Raw genomic sequence first — 17,978 nt, forward strand, 5'->3', positions numbered from 1 at the left:
TATGACCTTCAGATTATAAGACGGACGCGCTGCCTACTGCGCCAAGGAGGCTCGCAGATGATGACAGTTGTAACGATTTATAAAGCTATTTACGATAAGTAAGCGGTTAAACTATTTTGTAATTAAAACAAGTTTATACTTGAAAAGATCACACCACGAAAATTTTTTCCTATGTTTTGGAGTAATTAATAAATTGGTTTTATAATTAACGACCAAAATAAAACACAGACCAATATTTTCTTAAATTCTTTATTTTCTTTTTGTAAACTCAGGCTATTACTCTCTTTTGAAAGCTAACAAAATAAGTTTTATAAAGTCAAAGTATGTTATAACTACATATTTAATGTTAGTTGTATACAAAAGTAACACTTTGACAGAACTGTAATACAAAGTAAAAAAAAACATGAATAAAAAACATTTCTTAAATGATTTGTAAAGATAAAAAAATAAAAAAAAAATTTTTTATATTCACTATATACTTGTCTACTTTTATATTCTTCAATTAGTGTCGTTTTTCTTTAAAAAGACTTGTTTAGAAACTAATGTTTTTTATATTTCTAGTTACAAAATAATTATAAACATTTGATAAAATAGAAACTTAAAAAAAATGTAAAATGCTGTATACTTCAAACAAACTATTCACAAAATACTAACAACTTTACAGATCACTTATTATTTAACTAAAATTGAATTTATAAAAATCCATCTTGTGTTGAAAAACTTTCGAAATTTGTTTTTATAAAACCTGTAAATTTTTATAATTTGTCAGCATTTCTTACATTTTTTTTAACTAAACTGTTTTTGTATCGGAACTTAATATATTATTTAAATAGTAATTTCAGCACAATTTTTTTAATTATTTTAATGCAAACAAAATAACTTCTTGTCTTTATTTTTTAATACCTCTGCCAAAAAACATTAATTACAATCAAATGCTAAATCTTTTATATCCTTTAAACCATAAAAATCTGGGATAAAAATTCTAACAGCTTAAAATTACAGTTACAACAACTAAAAATAACAACAAGTGAATTTTATCAAGTATAAGTCTAAAACAGTGTTTTTAATTGAAAAAATTAGATACAAGATTTTTATAAAAATTAGCTTTCTTAAATTCTAAAGCCTTTTACACTTTTAAATATTTCAGAGATTTTTTTTTTTTAATAAAGAAATTGTTACTTTTAGTTTTTAGTTTTACGTCTCTGTTTACAATTATAAAAAATAATGTTACTGTGCTATGAATAATGGAAACGGGTCAAAATTGCACGAAGCAAAAATGCACCAAGGGTCAATTTTGAACGAGTTACAATTTTTCCCGGAGGGTAATTTTTGCACGAAAGTAAAAAAACAGAAAAATTAAATATTTAAAAAACCATAAAAAATAATTAATAAGTTAAACAAAAAATAATTGTTAAATTAAAATTAAATAATAACTAATAAAAATTATTATAATAAAAGAAAATACATAAAAGAACATAAATTAATTAAAATGAAAAAAAAAGCTACCGACCGAAGTTAAGGGTTAGGGGTAACAGTGATCTTGCTCGACCCCTAGGACGCGGCCTATGGGATCGGCCGGCGATGCGCCTAATGAAAGGATCTCGCCTCGTTTGCCTTCACTGTGCTTTCGGGTTTCGTACTGCCCAACACCTCGCGCGCGTGTTAGACTCCTTGGTCCGTGTTTCAAGACGGGTCGGAGACGTGGCCAGCTTAAGCCGCAGACCCCTGGCGTCTGAGCGCTAACGCGAAGAAGGCCTTGTACAAACTCTAGAGACTGCGAGCAGTTTCCAAAGCCGTATTCCAACGATCAACACGCAGCCTGTTCACAATCACACTAATAAATACACTAAGCAAATAGCTAGAATAAATATAATTAGTTCAAAATATACAAAATATTTCTTCCATTTTTAAGTTACTTGTTAAACATATTTATTTAAACATGTTTGTTTAAAATATAAAACTAACAGTTCTAAAAGTAAAGAAATTAAAAATCCAATACACATAACACTAACTTTTCATAAATTAGATATGCAAATATAAACAAATAACAACTAAATTGTAAAGCTTTTGTAAACTGTGTGTAGACTGTAAACTTTGTACTTATAAACTTATAAAAATAATTACATATTCTATATCAAGAATAGCTTTAAATATAGTATGCAATTGTTTTGTAAATTGTGTTGGTTCTATTCAAGTACTCTAATTGTTTGCTTTGTTTTAGTTTAAGCCTAGTTATATCACATTTAACACACATAATAAAGTAAACCAAATAAACTCTATTAATTTAAACTAATTCAAATACATTTAATTAACATAGAACTTTAAAAAGCCTTTGCTAGTATCTGTTGGTAACAGTAAATAACTTATATTGACTCACAATACAAAAGTGCAAACTTTATTTTTCATTTGATTTTTCAAGTAGAAACGCTTTTATTTGTTTGTGGACAAAAAGACTTTTAAGTTTTAGTATAAAAGACTAACTGTATTAAATTTAACTCAGAAAATTGAACTCTACAAGATGGTGCCATTATTTTTTCGATATCTCAAACTGGTCAAACCACTTTTTTAGCGCTTTAATTGGTTTAAACACCATTATCTAATTGGCTTAGGTTTTTATTTGCTAATAACTAGAATTTTCTTTTCTTTTAAGCGTTAAAGAAATGTCAATAAATGAAAAATAAGTTTAAACAAGTCAGAAAGAAAAATAATACAAAAATGATGAATTCAAAAAGCAAAAGCCTACGGCACGTGGTATTCCCAAGCGGTCACCCATCTAAGTACTAACTACGCCCGACACTGCTTAACTTCCCAGATCGGACGAGATGGGGTGTGCTCAGTGTGGTATGGTCGTAAGCGTTTGAAAATGTTTACAAGCCTTTATAAACCCTTCGGTTTGTTTAAAAAACCTATTTGCACTTGATTTACAATCGATTTGATATTTTAAAATTATTCCTTATAAAATTTTAACCTGAATTAACCTTTTTTTTTTTGTTTTTTTTTATTAACAATTACTCCCAAAATGTACTAAAACTGTATTGTAACTGTACAAAAGTGTTTGTTTAAATAATTGTTATCTATAAATTACCTAAGACCAGGCTAGTAGAAGTAAAGTTTATAAAATTATTAAATAAAATAAATAAAGTTGGTAAAATAAAATAATACAATATGTTAAGTTCATTGATCTATGCATATATGTTATTGCATTACAATTACAAATATTGCATACATGTTTTTATATTATTATACTTTTTTTAATGTTTTAAATATATATATTTATTATAAATAAACTTTATTTGTATTATTTTTTATTTAAGCGTACTTTTTAAACCTTTATAGTTGTTTCATTCTTTTAAGCACATTGCGATAAGTATAATAAACAAACAATTGAAGAAAATTAATAATAATAATAATAATAATAAATAAATAAATAACATAAGCTTATTTTATATGTTTCATTTTATTTTTATTTAAACTTACTTTTATTTTTAAGCACATTGCGATAAGTATAATAAACAAACAATCAAACATAGAAATAAAAACAATCAAATAGAAATAAAATTAAACTTATATTTCAACTATATGTGTTATTTTATTTTCATTTAAACTTACTTTTAAACCTCTGTATTTGTTATATATATTTAAACACAATACGATTAAACTATAAAACAATCAACAAAATAAATAATAAATACTAACTAATAAAAACACGAAGCAAATAGCTAGAATAAATATCAATAGTTCAATATATAGAATATATTTCTTCCATTTTTAAGTTACTTGTTAAACATACTTATTTAAACATGTTTCTTTAAAATAGCCAATACACATAACACTAACTTTTCATAAATTAGATATGCAAATATGAACAAAATAATATCTAAATTGTAAAGCCTTTGTAAACTGTGAACTTATAAAGTTACAATGATAATTGCATATTCACTATTCAGAATAGCTTTAAATTTAGTACACAACTGGTTTGTAAATTGTGTAGTTTATTGAAAGTATAATCCCTTTTTGCTTCTGGTTTAAATAAATTTATACAACACATACTAAAGTAAATTAAATAAAGTTATTCACTACTATCTATTAAATAAAACTAATTTACAAAATACATTAAATTAAAGTGAACTTATAAACTTATAATGATAATTGCATATTCTCTATCAAGAATAGCTTTAAATATAGTATACAAATTAGTATACAAAATAGTATACAAATTACGAATACATTTAATTAACATAGAACCTTTGCTAGTATCTGTTGGTAACAGTAAATAACTTATTATGACTCACGATACAAAAGTGCAAACTTTATTTTTTATTTGATTTTTCAAGTAGAAACGCTTTTATTTGTTTGTGGACAAAAGACTTTTAAGTTTTAGTATAAAAGACTAACTGTATTAAATTTAACTCAGAAAATTGAACTCTACAAAATGGTGCAATTATTTTTCGATATCTCAAACTGGTCAAACCACTTTTTTAGCGCTTTAATTGGTTTAAACACCATTATCTAATTGGCTTAGGTTTTTATTTGCTAATAACTAGAATTTTCTTTTCTTTTAAGCTTTAAAGAAATGTCAATAAATGAAAAATAAGTGTAAACAAGTCAGAAAGAAAAATAATACAATAAAGATGAATTCAAAAAGCAAAAGCCTACGGCACGTGGTATTCCCAAGCGGTCCTCCCAAATTTGTTTCATTGTTTTAAGCTCATCGCGATTAATATAACTAACCAAGAATTAAACAAATAAAAAAAAACAATGTATTTTAACTAATGCTTATTTTATATGTTTTATTTTTATTTAAACTTACTTTAAACCTCTGTATTTGTTATACAATACGATTAAACTATATAACATAACTATATAGTTAAATAATCAAACTATTAAATAAACTAAGCAATTAATTAATGTGTTTTTTTAACGTGCTTCTTTCTTTTTTAACTTACTTGTTAACCATATTTCTTTTATTAAAGTGTAACGATACGTTATTTTATTCCAATTTTCTATTTTTTAATTGGAAACACTTTGTTGTTCGGAAAGCTAAATTTGAAATTGTTGCTATAACAATAGTCTTCAGTCAAGTAAAGGAGTATTGTAAGCTTGGACATTGTTAGAGTGAGGAGTCTGAGTTCTGAGGAAAGAATTGGAGTGAAGTTTATTGTCTTCCAGCAGAATCACCTTTTCCTGAGTGCTAGTGACTAATTTTATTGACTTTTTTATAAGCAAGATACTTAAATTGTTTTTAGACAAATTTAAGTATTTTCTTGAATTTTGTTAACATTGTATAAAATTTTATAACAGTTTATAAAATTTTATTGATTTTTTTCATACCTGAGTTTTTATTGTAATTTTTGTCTAATTTTAACTACTTTGTTCATTTTAAGTTTTTTATATTTTGTTACAAATTGGTTTACTATTAAGTTTTTAGTATATAAATTTATCCCAACTATTTTGTATTTTATATTATTAAATAATTTTTATTAAAGTAAAATTAAACTATGTCACGGGTCAGTCCAAACCCAGAGTGTCTTCCAGACACTAGGATTCAAACTCGGGCTAAGAGTGCTCGCATTCAGAGCCAAAGACCTCTTAGCCATGAGTCCACCATTGACCCTCCTACCCTCCTAAACAAACCCTTGGAAGTTGGCATGCCAACCTCCTCTGGTTTCATTGGCGTCCTCGAGAACAAGAATAACGACCTTTCGGTCAGTCATACACATCAACCTAACATAAGTTTAAGTGGGTCTTACCATACCAGTCAAATTGATCCATGTTTTTCACCAAATTCAGATTTGGCCATCACAACTCAGAACAATTTGTTATTTACTAAAAATTATATTAACAATGTACAAACAATAGTAGGGGAAAGTAAGTCACATCTGACACTAAAAGACAACCTACCAAACCCTAACACAAGTTGTAAAGACCCTCAACATTTTCACACAGATCATACCATGGCTAGCTTTATGCATGATACCCATAATGATTATATACCATATACCATTAATAGTAATACTAAAATAAATCACAATCAAAATTACAGTCAACAAGCCATAGTGGGCCAGTTTCAGCCTGACATCAAGGTTAATTCAAGCATACATAATATAGGTGGGTATCACAACACTACTAATTCTACCCACTTAGGTACTAAGGTCTGTTTACCCTACCAAGTGTCCAGTGAGGTACGAGACATTAGTCAAGCCATAAACTCAGACAACTTAGCATCTGCAACAACTGAGCAAGAATTACAGATGGTTGAGTTAGAAATTGAGCGTCAAGCTAAACGTCTCAAAGAGTTAAAGTTACAAAAAAGAAAAAAAACTTTGTTGTCAATAAACAAAGAAGCACATGACCTTGAGCTTGACATGCAAGCCAGTTGCAGAGATCCTCTACAGCAGACCTGTCCTAGTAGAACTAAAATAATCAATGGGTTAGTGAATGCCAGGGGTGAATATAATCATATTGATAATAACTCAATGAGGACAACTTCCAAGCCTGACTCAAATTTCAATAACATTGTTGACTTTAACTTGCCAGGGGGTGGTTATAGGGGATTCAATTTAAGCAATAGGATCTCTGAACTTAAATCTATTATTAAGATAGATATTACCGCTAACCCTAGAGATGAAATAAGCTATTTTGAAGATATGTGCCGAAGTCTTGAAATTTTTGACTCTCAATTGCGCTACCAAATTTTGACTTCAGTCTGGCCACATAAAGATATAAGAAATTTCTACACTACTGTCGAGTATGGGAGACGTTGTTACAAGAGTCTTATTGATTACTTGTCAAATAGGGATGGTCAGCTTGGTAGAGTTCTTCTGCCTAGACCTGATTTCAACAATCTAAACGGCCAAGCTTTGGAACTAGAAGTCATGAAGTGGGAGGCAGAAATGAAAGACTCTAACACTTTAAGAAAGTTTTTATACATTCACCTAGCTCCTGAACACTTAAAAGGTAAAATGAGAGAAGTCTTAAGCTTAGATATAGAAAATTTTAAGCGTCGTTGCAGGGATATTTGTGATGCCAATCACCAACGTAGTATAGAGGCTTCAAGGAATATTAATTACAATGTTAATAGACCAAGTCAAAGAAAGAGTAAATCTAACTATCACATGAATAGCTATAGACATATAGACCGAAACTCTGGCTACCAAAATAATGCAAACAACTATTTTGGCGATCAAGATTGTAATTTTATTCCTGATACTAGAGTCATTGGCCACCCTAGAGATAATTTCCAGGGTCGGACACACCAAAACAATACCCCTGTTGTCAATGGGTATCAAGGCAGACAAAATAATAGCAATCACAACAATACAGGCAACAACGGGACTTCAAGTACTCTCTGTCACAGACATAGAAAGTTTGGGAATAACGCCTATGAATGCGCTGCCCCGGGGACGTGTGAAATGGCAGGTATCAGAACTCAACGTCCAACAAAAAACGACTTCCCGTCTTCGTCGCAGTGAGAGGATCAGATGGCGGGATTAAAAGTCCTCTTACAGAGACTGTTAAACAGTCTCCCGAACGTCCATTGCGCTGGACTTTCAAATTGGTCAAAAACTCTTTTGTTGACCCTAATAATTTGCCACAAAATCTTCAGTTTGTTTCAGATTTGAATACAAATGTGTTATTTTTAATCGATTCTGGAAGTGAGATATCACTTTTACCGAAATCTTTAACTAATGGTATTAACAAATATTTTCTCCCTAATAGCAAAAGTATCCAAGGAATAGGCGACTCAGTAATTCACCCAGTTGGGAGTGCAGATATAGAAGTTAATGTTAGTGAACTAGGTAATTTCACACATACCTTTTGGATAACTCCAGAGTCAAGGGGTTATGGTATCATTGGACTTGATTTTCTAAAAGCGAATGAATTAGAAATACTGCCAGCCAAGACACAATTACGCTCAGCAATTTCAGGCCGGAAGACAAAACTCCTTGTGGCTTCAGACTTTCCCAGCCCTGTAGTTGCATCAATCAACAGTGTCGAACTGATAAACTCAGGCAAAAATTCTTTAGAAGAAAGATGTAAGGCCTTACTTGCTAAATTTCCAGAAATTACTAAGAAACCTGACTATACTGTACCACTAAAGCACAATCATTCCCTAGAGATAATAGTCGATAATTATTGTCCTAAAATGACCAAGGCCAGGAGATGCGGTGGTACAAGAGAAGTAATTAAAGATCATTTCTTTGATCTATTAGAGAGAGGTGCTGTAGTCCGGGGTAGTGGGGATACATGTGCTTCTCCAGTTACTTGTGTACCCAAGAAAGATAAGACTTATCGTGTCTGCATTGACTACACTATTCTAAATTCACATACACGTCCTTTATCTTATCCGCTACCTCGTATAGACGAACTGTCTGAAATCATTCCAGGAGGTACATGTGTTTTCTCTACCCTGGATCTAAAAGAAGCTTATTACAGCTTGCCAATAGAAATAAGTTCTCAAAAGTATGCTGCAATAATCACGCATAAAGGAGTTTTCATTCCAAAACGTTGCACGTTTGGCTTGAAAAATGCCCCTACCAGATTTCAGCAGATGATGGAAAGTATTTTTATTTCTTGTCAAACTTTTACATTTATTTATCTGGATGACATATTGATTTTTTCCAAAACTGAGGAAGATCATATCTCTCATTTGAAGACAGTTTTTAAGATATTGTCTGACAATGGATTATATCTAAATACAAACAAATGCAATCTTGCTAAAACAAAACTAGATTTTTTAGGTCATTCTGTTAGCATTGAAGGACTTAATGTCTTAGACTCAAAGGTTGAGGCTATTCGGGAATACCCTATTCCCACCACACGAAGAGACCTAAAACGTTTTTTAGGTCTTGCGAATTACTATCATCGTTTTGTTCCAAAGATTGCTGAAATAACTGCACCTCTCAATGAGTTATCTGGAGGTCCAAAATCTACTAATCGTGCTAAAATTAACCTTAAAGATAGGCATATTCAAGCCTTTAAAAACACAAAGGCTATTTTAGCACATACGACTACCTTGTCTTATGAAGATCATAACAAACCACTAATGCTATTTTCAGATGCATCTGATACCCATGTTGGCGCAGTCCTCGAGCAGGAAGGCAAGAATGGGGAGATGCGTCCTTTGGCATTTTTTTCAAAGAAATTGCCACCACTTAAGACTGTTAGGTCAACTTTTTATAAGGAACTTCGTGCCCTTTATTTAAGCTTGAAACACTTTCAATATAGAATTCTTGGCAGGAGGTTGTTGATAAGGACAGATAACAAGGCATTGGTTGGGGCCATTAACAATAATCTAAAAGATCAGTCACCTATGGAACAACGGTACATCATGCTGATAAAAGAGTTTGATCCAGAAGTAGCACACATAGCCGGATCCAACAACACAGTTGCAGATGCTCTAAGCAGGCCGCCTCAGATTACAGCCATGCATGTTAGAGCACACCAAGAGGATCCGGATTACTTGTGTAGTTCGGAGTCTGATACTAGTGACAGTGAGCTGGACATAGATGATTTTGATAACAGTGAGCAATTAATAACTCCAGAAGTTTATGATTTGGATATTTCAAGCTCAGATGTAGAATCTGTTAGCCCTAAAACTTTGGATAGGGAGGCAATTGCAATTTTCCAAAGGAGGGAGCCAGGCCTTATTGACCAAGCACGCCTCTTAAAGAAAGAAGTCCAGTTCACAACAAACGAAAACATGGCTTTCTTTATAGAAGATGGAATTAAACGTGTCATATTGCCTGAGTCGTTGCGTCTGACTGCGTACAACGCAGCCCATAACAGGCTTCACATGGGTATTGAGAAGTCCATAGAAGCCATAGCAAGAACTTTCTGGTGGCCTAAATTAAGGAATGATACAGTCACTGGGTTAATAACTGCGCCACGTGTCAGCAGACAAAAGTTTCTAGACATAACAGGCCAAACATAGGTTTTTTTCCCAATAACACGCAACGTTTCCAATTTTTACATTTAGACCTTATAGGCCCATTGGATAAGTCAGTTGACTATCAATATGTTCTAATGATAAAAGATAGAGCAACTGGGTTATTGGTAACAGCTCCCATACCAGATAAAACAGCAATAACTGTTAGGGATGCCTTTATACAAAACTGGGTAGGGCATTATGGAGTACCTCAGGTTGTTCTTTCAGATAACGGTAAAGAATTTAAAAAATTTTTATTGCAAGAGGCGTGTAAACAATTAGGAATTGAGCAAAGGTTTACCTCTTCAAGAACGCCTCAGACAAATGGTTATGTTGAAAGACAGAATAGAACAATCAATGTGGCTTTTCGTTCACTTGAAGACAAAACAAATTGGGCTCTTCACCTCCCATTAATTACTTGCACCATTAACAACTCACTTATTGAAGGTTCCCCTTACACCCCGGCCCAGTATGCATTTGGATGCTCTTTAAATTTAAGTGGCCGACTTCTTTTTGATGAAGTTGATGAAATTCATCAAATCACCAGACCATCTCCTATTGAATGTGCGGTCTTTGTAAATTCCATGGCAGATATCAGCCGCAAGTTCAGAAAAACTAAAAATGATGCACCTTTTTATCAGCCAGGCCTTTTTAATTGTAGATATGTTTGGTTGAAAAAGAATAGCAGAAAGAAATTAGATAAGTTGTATGAAGGACCATACAAAGTGGTAAGAAATAAATCAACAGAACATTCTTTGTACATAATAAAAAATTCTCAAGTTGTGAAAGTATCAATTGGAAATACTAAAGCTTATGTTGGTCCGTTAAATCTTACTGATGAATTGGAAGGTATTAATAGTTATAATTTAAGACCACATGGGCCAGTTAATTATGCAGAGACCCATAGTTCAGAGGAGTAGGACATGGTCAATGGTATGGTGGATTATTTTGGGTTTGGACTGTAACAATTTTTTTTTTTTTTTTGTCCAAAATTATTAATATTTCTTGTTGAGCTATTTTATCCGTATAATTATTTAAAAAAATTTTAAACAAGTTATACGTAATTTGGGATAAAAAATTTCTGTGTTTTAAATGTGCTTTGTTTTTGAGTTGATTTGTTTATCTAAATATAAACTAACTTATAACAAGATAATAAGATTTTTTTACTTTTATTTTATTTATTCTTACTTTTTTGTATCTAAGTTGATCTATTAAATACAATTATTGCTTGTTAAATTTATGACAATTTTTGAAACAAAATCTTAAATTTTGGCTTTAAGATTATTTTATTAACACACAAAAAAAAAAAACATATCAAAAATAGAGATTTATTCTAACATTTTATTTTATAAAAAAACTAATTTTTTGTTTGCTTTTATTGTGTTGGGAAGTTTAAATAAATAATGAAATCTTGCTTGTGTAACTTACAGTAACCAAGCAAATTTAACAACAACTGTAAACATTGAAAAAATTCCCTAAAACACAACAAAAAAAATGAAAACTTTATTAATTGCTGTTCTATGGAATTTATTGATTTATGTTCAGAAGTTTGACATTTTACATGACCGTAATGTTATGTGTAACTGTATTTGATTTTATGGGTTTTGTCGCCATGATAGTTATTTTGGTTTATTTATTTTGTCGATAATCTTAGTATGACGTTATTTATACATATTTTGTTTTTTGTTACCTATGTATTCTTTTCTTTCCTTAAAGAGAGTGAGGAAGGAAAGCGGGATGTTACTGCACATCTTTACTAGCGTGTTTTTATATGTTTTACTGTTTTGAGAACAATACTTCATTAGATAGGTGCATGTTAAAAAAAAAAAAAAAAAAAAGAGAGGAAAAGTAATGTAACGATACGTTATTTTATTCCAATTTTCTATTTTTTAATTGGAAACACTTTGTTGTTCGGAAAGCTAAATTTGAAATTGTTGCTATAACAATAGTCTTCAGTCAAGTAAAGGAGTATTGTAAGCTTGGACATTGTTAGAGTGAGGAGTCTGAGTTCTGAGGAAAGAATTGGAGTGAAGTTTATTGTCTTCCAGCAGAATCACCTTTTCCTGAGTGCTAGTGACTAATTTTATTGACTTTTTTATAAGCAAGATACTTAAATTGTTTTTAGACAAATTTAAGTATTTTCTTGAATTTTGTTAACATTGTATAAAATTTTATAACAGTTTATAAAATTTTATTGATTTTTTTCATACCTGAGTTTTTATTGTAATTTTTGTCTAATTTTAACTACTTTGTTCATTTTAAGTTTTTTATATTTTGTTACAAATTGGTTTACTATTAAGTTTTTAGTATATAAATTTATCCCAACTATTTTGTATTTTATATTATTAAATAATTTTTATTAAAGTAAAATTAAACTATGTCACGGGTCAGTCCAAACCCAGAGTGTCTTCCAGACACTAGAATTCAAACTCGGGCTAAGAGTGCTCGCATTCAGAGCCAAAGACCTCTTAGCCATTAGTCCACCATTGACCCTCCTACCCTCCTAAACAAACCCTTGGAAGTTGGCATGCCAACCTCCTCTGGTTTCAAAAGAATAAAACTAACAGTTACATAAATAAAATAGTAATAAAGCCAATACACACTAACTTTTTATAAATTAAATATGCAAACATGAACATAGTTATGAAAGAAAGTTATTCAAAGCTTATAATTGTTAAGCTTTTGTATAACATTTCAATTACAGTGAACTTCAAGTAAAATAAGTTTTTTTTTTGTAATAACTACAAAATTGGTGTTTTAGTTTATTATTAGCAACTAAATATTTATATTTAATATATTAAAATAAAAGTTTCTATACAAGCATTTAATAACTCTAATATTGATATTTCAATGCATATTAAAACATACAAATTTTACCAATTAAATATTTTTTTTTTATTATTATAACTTTCAAATAGATTTATATTTATTTGAATAATTCCTGAAATTTTAAATTACCTCAGAGTAATGAAATACTTCACGTTCTGTTTTGTTAAACACCACAACATTTTCAATTTATCAAAAAAATGAACAAGCATCGCCTTATATTATCTAAATATTTCAGATCTGGTTTCGCTTTGTGGATCTTGACGATCTTGGGATTCGAACCCTCGATTGCTTGTTCTGCGAGAGTGGCAGTCAGCATAGTAATGCCTCGACCTATCCTACCACACACAAATAAGAGCATTATTGATCATATATATTTATGTTTATTGTATTTAAGTTTATAAGGACTAACCTTTATGAAATCATGTTTTTGTTTTATGTTTATTATGTTAGATTAGCATTTGTATAGCCATTATGTTAGACAAGCATGTTATTTATAGTGTTGTTATTAAAATAAATATATTTCAATCGCAGTCTATCTACTTTAGTTTTTTTAAACTTATGTTTATTTTCAGCGATCAGGCTTGTGTTTATGTCAGCGCGCGTAACACAACGTTTGTGGGTTTCGGCACAATTTTGTCGATAGTGGGCGCCCCGCCTCTTAAATACAAAAATTTCGGGAATTTTTACGAAAAAGAAATGGCCTCAGGTTGTCTTAAACAATTAAAGTATCGAATCAGAGACCCCGGAACTGTAATCACATACGTCATACAGATGTCCACAGAAATCATCATCTTCGAATATATAGTATAGTGTTGCCAAAAAAAAAAACTCGCCTTTTGTTTCAATTTCTTAGCCTAAAAAGACCCTACTTTCTTTTAATACTTAATTTAATGCCTCCTGATACATAATTTGAAAATATAAATTATTTGTAGCACTTTTAGTGTCTAAAAAATGAACCAATTAAATAAATTTAAATTATATACATTAAACTCAGCTCAGATTCTCTTTATCAAAAAGCAATGTAAGAAAATCTTTTTACAGCTAAAGATTTTAAATTTGTGGATTGTGAATTAAAAGTCATGATCTTTTGTTGGTAAAAACTCTCTACAGCGCAATAAGACAAGTGTATAGGAGCAGGGACCAACTTAAAAAAGTTCATGGAGAGCTCAAGCGGGGACAGTTTGAACAAGGGCAACACGAGCAGGGACAACTTTTTGCAAATTAGATGCAGATTATTCAATTTACCCAACTTATTAGCCATTTTTACACCTTTAGAAACTTATTTTTACACATAGATTAAGAAAAAATGCCCCCTGTGAGGATCGAACTCACGACCTTCAGATTATGAGACTGACGCGCTGCCTACTGCGCCAAGGAGGCTGCGGCAAATAATTCTTAAAAAAAGTATATAAATCTGTTTACAGAAAATTTAAATGTTATTTAAAATGATTTTAAAAATATATTTTATGTGAAAAAGTACTTGAAGTTTAAAACTAAAAAAAACACCGCAATTTTTTTTCTATGATTTGGTATACTTAATAAATGTGGATTTTATAATAAACGACCAAAACATTATACAAATCAATATTTTCTGAAATTCTTTGTTTTATAAGGTTAGGCTATTACTTTTTTCAAACGCTTACAAAAAAAATTTGTAATTTAATTTTTTTTTAAATTTATTTGCTAGTTTAATACTGAAGTTACAGTTTAAATAAAAACGTAAAATACATATACATAACATAAATAACGTTTAATTTAAATCCATTCTATAAAATAAATTAAAATTATTACGTTTTTACAAATTTACTAAACAATTTTTTTAATTCAATTAATGTCGGTTTATGTTTTTATTTTTATATTAAAAAGCCAGTAAAGAAATTTCAAAAAGATTTTTTTGTTAATTTTTTGTTTCTTTTAAAAACTACATTAACATTTCTAAGATTTGTTTTGCAGATTTTGAACTACAAAGCTATTAAAAACAGATTTATTCTGAAGCTCTGAAATAGATATATATATATAATAAGGTTAATATTCAAACTTGAACACCTTCTACTGAGCCCACTTGAAGGGCTTTTAAAAAATTTATTGAAATGACGATTTTAAAAATACTGGAAAAGTATTGTATATGTTCCAGTATTTTTAAAATCGTCATTTCAATTAATTATATATATCTACATATGGAAAACATTGTAAACTTCAAAATATTATTCACACTAAAGCAATTTATAATTTGGTTATTAGTTGACTAAAATAAATATTTCTTATATGAATAAAAAAAATATTTGAAAATTAAACTTTATATGAGTGGTTTTCATCAAAGGATGTGGTAATTAAAATAAACTATTTGCCTATTTTAGAACTTACATTTAGACTAAACGGTGGGTTCAAAAATATTATATTTCCTTTTCTTTTCTTTTTTGTATAAAATATTAAATAAACCATGAAAAATATTCAACCGCAACACGATTAAAATATCATATAGTTGTGCAAGCAATTTTAGAAGAAAAATAATAGCATACAACAATAAAATCTTAAACAAATACAATATAAACGATAAAAGTAACTCAAAAGATAAACTTTGCAATTGCCGCAAAGAACTTTACCCTTACTTACAATCAATGCCTTGTTTCTAACAAGGTCTGTAGAGCAACAGTAACATTCAATAAGTAACCAAACAAAACTTTGGATTTACAAGAAATAGTTTCAAACAAAGGTATAGTTTACAAATCTTCATTAAGCAACACTAACAAAATACATTAGGACAGAACTTTCGGAATTTAAAAGATAATAACACAGACTATAAAATAAAATGGGAAATACTAAACAGAAAAATATCACAATTTAATACTAAACTCGGTTGCAGACTTTGCAACTTAGAAAAATTGAATTTGATAAATCAGCCAAGCACATAACAGTGAACAAGAAAAGCGAAATACAAAATATAGGCATTAACTACCAAAAATACTTTTTTAGCAAAATTAAAGCCAACTAAGTATTAAATTAAATTAAAATTAAGCCGCAAACACGAACAGTTTAAAACGTTTTTCTAATACAAGCTTTACAAACTTTTCAAAATACAAAAATTCTTATACCAACAACATAACTAAAAACAAACTTAACTTGCTGTACAAAACCCTTCATTATTACTGCATCACAATAATTATAAAATTTTCAAATTCTTAATTTCTATTAATCTTTTTTAATAAACTTTATCTTAACTGAGGAGTATATGGGATGTTATATCTCATATAAGAAACGGTCGTCTAAATATATTTGTTTATTATATAATCTATAAAATATTTAGCTCCAATTTAACTTGTTGAGCGCTATCGACCAGAAAAAAAAAAACTATTTTATAAAGTTTAATACATAAATTAATATATAAAGTAGTATTTTTGATTAAAGTTATAGAGTTTAAATGGTGCACAGTTTTAAAAACTCTATGAAAACTCTAGATAGTTTAAAGTAATATTATTTCGAATATAATAAGCTGTACAACATAAATGTTGTTTTTAATTTTCTACTTTTGCTACCGCAGTTGTTTCAAAAACAATCAGTTTTATAATTCACGATATACTTTTTCTTAAAAACTTTAAAAACAATATTATGTTGTTAAGTACAAGTAAAATACAAAGATTTATTAGTGCTGAAAATTTAATAAAAAATTCAAAAATTATAATATATTTGTTATTTTAGTTCAAAAATTTAATTAATTCTAATAACTTACAGTACCATACTTTTCTTTGCATTTTTATTTATTTACAATACAGATATTTTTGGTTTGTTTTCTACTTATTAAACGTAAAGTTGTATAACTATTAAAGCAGCGCATGATATTAAAAAAAATCTTTTATAAATAAATGTAAATTTATTTTTCTATTCGTCTTAGTCTAGCTTGAAATAATAAATTGTTAGTATGAATATTAAATTCTAATCACAACTGTATTTTAAATAATTTTCTTGGATATTAATTTTGTTCTAGCTTAAACAGCACATTAATCACTTTAATTGTTTTTTGTTTTTTTGTAATTTATATTGTTTTTTTTTTGTCAATAGATACAGACTCATTTAGACTAAAGTTAAACCGTCTGTTATTTATTAAAGGATAAAATTTATTCTTTAATAAGTTAATTTCGGCAAATAGATACTTTTATTTTATAGTAGGTTTGTGTTAAATCTTGTAAGCGTCTAAAATTAGAAATAAATTTTAAACTTCAAGTACTATTATGCTTATTGTTTTGTAGTTTAAGTAAGAATATAATGTTAAATTTAAAAATATTTTATATAATGGATCATATCAAGTAGTAGGCAAAGTTTCTTTTAACAATAGAATCAAAGGTTAATCTCTATACATATTTTCTATTGAAATTTAAACTTTTTTTATTACTTCACAAAATTTCAATATATTTAATTAACCAAGAAAAAAATATTAGGTTTTTTCTTAACTTCTGAGTCTATTCAGAAATAAGCATCGAGCAACAATAAAAAATTAGAAAACAATTTTAGGAAGTTTTTTTCAAGGTGTATCAAAAAACATCTTTGATTTTTAAAATTTTAATGTATTTTTTGACTTAAACGAAAGAAATTTAACCTCAAAATCTTTTGAAGGTAAACAAGTCTTTGAAAACAAAAACAAAATTAGAGATTTTCGACTAGAATTTGTTAGGCTTCACGCCAAGCAAATACATAATTAATGATTAAAAAGCTTTTATGTAAAATCTCATGTCAATTAGAACTACCGGTAAGGATTGAAAGTTTTTTGTCAACTAAAAGTTTTTATCAACGTTGGGTTGAAGAACCAAAAGTTTTACTAATAAAAATATTAAATTAGTATTGTTTTTTTTTAAACGTTGTTTTTGAAACAGTTTTTATTATAGTGTACAAAATAAACATATACATAATTAATGAATTAAAAAACTTTTACTGTCAATTAAAGCTACCGGTAGGAGATATATTTACTACCAGTATAAATTGAACTTTTAAAACCAAGTAGAATTACTTAACTTAAAGCAAATTGAGTTCTTTGAAATTAGATATCAATAAAAATTAAATTTCTAAACTAGACATTAATATAAAACTAAGGTCATTCAATTACTTATATTAGAATTTCTAAAGTTTTTAAAAGATATACTAAACTTAAAGAAACATTTTAATGGTTTTAAATTTTTGAAAGTTTAATCTACAGTTTTAGTCGCATAAAATCAATTTTATTATCTCTTTT

The 17,978-nt window shown here is 28.7% G+C and overlaps 2 non-coding genes across 2 annotated transcripts; both read right to left on the reverse strand.

The window, feature by feature from the left end:
* Window positions 1-2,736: 2,736 nt before the first annotated feature.
* On the reverse strand, window positions 2,737-2,855 carry LOC145845291 (5S ribosomal RNA). Its single transcript, XR_014370335.1, has one exon. It is a non-coding gene; the product is annotated as a 5S ribosomal RNA (ribosomal RNA).
* Window positions 2,856-14,064: 11,209 nt separating this feature from the next.
* Trnam-cau (transfer RNA methionine (anticodon CAU)) lies at window positions 14,065-14,137 on the reverse strand. Its single transcript has one exon. It is a non-coding gene; the product is annotated as a tRNA-Met (tRNA).
* Window positions 14,138-17,978: the final 3,841 nt, after the last annotated feature.

This window comes from Thalia democratica, chromosome 9 (genome assembly GCF_965202585.1).
Source record: "Thalia democratica chromosome 9, ktThaDemo2.hap1.1, whole genome shotgun sequence".
NCBI classification, from domain to species: Eukaryota; Metazoa; Chordata; class Thaliacea; order Salpida; family Salpidae; genus Thalia; species Thalia democratica.